This window comes from Meleagris gallopavo, chromosome 1 (genome assembly GCF_000146605.3).
Source record: "Meleagris gallopavo isolate NT-WF06-2002-E0010 breed Aviagen turkey brand Nicholas breeding stock chromosome 1, Turkey_5.1, whole genome shotgun sequence".
NCBI classification, from domain to species: Eukaryota; Metazoa; Chordata; class Aves; order Galliformes; family Phasianidae; genus Meleagris; species Meleagris gallopavo.
The window spans coordinates 99,520,169-99,523,603 of NC_015011.2; positions in this window are offsets into that span (position 1 = coordinate 99,520,169).

Genomic DNA, 3,435 nt, shown 5'->3' on the forward strand with positions numbered 1-3,435 from the left:
AAACCGAAAAACAAAAAGAAAAAACCCACAACCATTCATCTTCTACAGAAAATTTAAAAACTATTTAAAATACCAAAATTATTCCCAAAACTTCTGTTCTATTATAATAATTTTCATGTCAGCTTCAGTTATAAGGGACTATACGTTCTCAATATGAAGATCAACTCTATTTCTACTAAGACTCACACTGACAGAAGCTAATCTGCAATAACAGGATTTGTACTCAGTCAAAATGTATTAGAAGGAATTCTGGTTGCATGCCAAGTGTATTATGTTTAACCATTCATTGTTTTTGTTTGTTTGTTTGGTTTTTAATTCTTCTGTATTATAAATTAATATTGTGCAGTCTACAAGAAAATGCATTATTCTTCATTATCTGGGTATAGAATTCTCTCAGCCAATAAGCCAATTTCCCTGTAACTATTCATAATGTAAATCCATGTACTGTAGCTGAAAGCTATTAGCAGACAGAATGCATGAATTTATATAAGCATTATATAATCATAAACAGTGATCATGCCATTTGTCACGTTCTGATTGGCTATTGCACTCAGCACTCTCCACCCATAAGCCGAAAATCTGTCTTTGACTTTGTCCCTGTTACTGGCCTACAGTCTCATTAAAACCAAGAGAATAAGCATAATAAGCATAGAGAATAATATAAATGGACAAGTGCCAATGAATCTTACTAAGATTTGTCATCTACTTTATGATAGCATCTTGTTTCCTGTTGCTAGTAAGTGTGCCAAACTTCAACTATTAACAGTTTTATATGATAAATGTTCAGCTGGGGTTGAATTTCTTCTACTCTAAATGTTTGCTATTTATAAAATAAATGAATATTTTGAAAAAGTTACTTCAAATTTTTAGAGGTATGCAATGCAAAATTCACTACTAATGTTTCAGATGAGGTTCCAAAACTGACTATACATTACTTTCAAAAGAGATAAATACTTAATGCTGAGTTGCTTTAAATCAAGCACTAGAAATGGAGCTCCAGGTATGCGTCTCACAGGTGCACAAATGGAACTGTAATCAAATACAGAGACAAAAAATTAGTACCACAGACATCTGTGAATGATGAGGAAGAGGGCTATCATATATGGTAGGCTGTGAAGAAGAGGGTTCCAAAATCTGATGATAAAGTATGGGTGCAGAAGTGGAAAGCAGGAGAGAGTAAGGCAGCATAAGCAGCCAAAGATGAATGAAGGGATAGCAGAGCTCTCAGGAAAGACCGGACTACATGGACTGTACAACTGTGCTAAAAGACTAGAAAGGTGGTGTCGGGGGAACAGAGAGTTGGAGTTGTACTGAAGTAAGGATGAAAAACAAGGAGAATTGAGCGAAGTTCAATAAGAATAGAAACAGATTATGAAAAATGAATGAAAGAGACGCATCATGAGAAAGGGAGGTACTGGACTGAGACAAGACTCTAGCAGAGAGGAAGAGCTTGGTCTAGTCTAACAGAAGAGACGGAGAGAGCATAAAGGCTATGAGAAACAGACAGTCTGCATTTGCTGGAGTGTCCATTCTGGGGAACCAGGCCAGGGGCTGGATCCTGAACCACGAGCAAATTGTGGACAGCCAGTGGGGTAGCCTGGTATGGGTGATGACCCACACCAGCCTTTGGGTGATGACCCACTGTGGAGTTACCATGTTAAACCATATTCCCATCTGGAAATCATTAAAAAAACTATGATGAATTTTCAGGGTTCTAATTTGATTTTTAATTTTATACTCCATTACATAAAAGGGTACTGCATTCATACTCTAATTAATGATTATACCAGGGCAGTCCAAGTTTCACTTTTAAACTGCTTTCGGATACAACTGTCACATTTTCTGTATCAATCACCTATTTGCTGCTCCTCTAACAAGCCTCCTCCCATAAAGGCTTACAAAAGAAGAGTGAAAAATAACAACCTGGGTTAGTGTAATTTGTAGGAGAAGACAGTGTTAAGGTTATAGAGACACAATGAAGATAGAAATAATGGATAATGAAAATGCTGGTCTTTATAGTATCTTGGAGAATATAGAATATGAGTAATTGTGAACAAGAAGAAAACAAACAAACAAAAAACCCGTACATTCAAGTCACTGCATCCTTTCCTCAATAATATTACTTTTTTTTAATTTCATTTCTAATCTTCAACAATGACCATAAAAAGGGTTAAATGAAGACTGGTTTATCGACTGGTGGAGTAACTCGCTGGCTTACCAGAGGGAAGTGCTCCGGGAAAAAAAAACCCAGAAAGCTAGTGGACCCCCTGCCCTGTCACAGTCAGACAGACCTGACTGATGGGGAAGGTTGGAAGAGAGTCCTGACTCGGTGTCACAGGAGTCACCCTCATCTGCCTAGCCCAGCTCCCACTAAATAACAGGTTCCAGTTGCTGGAGGTTGAAGGGGAGACGAGTGGAGAGGTGATGGAGAATCTGCCTAAGAGAGAGTCTAGGTTGAGGCAGTCATCCCCACACCTTGAGACTGCCTCCAATAGGAAAGAAAGAAAGGTGGTCGTGGTGGGTGACTCCCTTCTCAGAGGAACGGAGGGTCCCATATGCAGACCTGATCCGGACTGTCAGGAAGTGTGCTGCCTTCCTGGGGTTTCGGTCAGGGACATAACCAGGAAACTCCCTAAGCTGGTTAGGTCATGTGATTACTTTCCATTACTCGTAGTTCAGGTGGGCAGTGATGAAATTGCTCAGACAAGCCTACAAGCTATGAAAAAAGATTTCAGGGGTTTATGGCATTTAGTTCAAGGGTTGGGAGCTCAAGTGATCTTCTGCTCTATACCTTCAGGGGCAGTAAGGGACAGTGAGCGGGACTGGAAAGCACAAGCAATGAATAATTGGCTCAGAGGCTGGTGTCGAACCAGAAACTTTGCGTTCTTTGATCATGGGGCAGTTTACTCGGCCCCTGGCCTGTTGTCTGTCTGTAGAACCCACCTATCTCAACAGGGGCAAAGAATACTAGCGCAGGAGCTAGCGGGGCTTATCGAAAGAACTTTAAATTAGCTACGAAGGGGGAAGGGGACAAAACAGGCTTCTCAAGAGATGAGCCTAGGGGAATGTTGCTTGAGCTGGGGGTGAGGCAGATGACTCGACTGAAGTGTATCTATACCAATGCACCAATACGTATCAATACCAATGAGCAACAAGCAGGAAGAGTTGGAAGCGATTGTGAGTCAGGCTGATTATGAGCTTGTTGCTATTACCAAAACATGGTGGGACCACTCCCATGACTGGAGTGCTGTGATAGATGGCTACAAGCTCTTCAGAAGGGATGGACAAGGCAAGAAGAGTGGTGGTGTGGCCCTTTACATTAAGGACTGTTTCAGTGCTGAAGTGCTCACGGTTGGGAATGACAGAGTTGAGTGTCTATGGGTAAGAATCAGGGGGAAGGCCTGTAGGAGCATCTTGGTGGGGGTCTGTTACAGA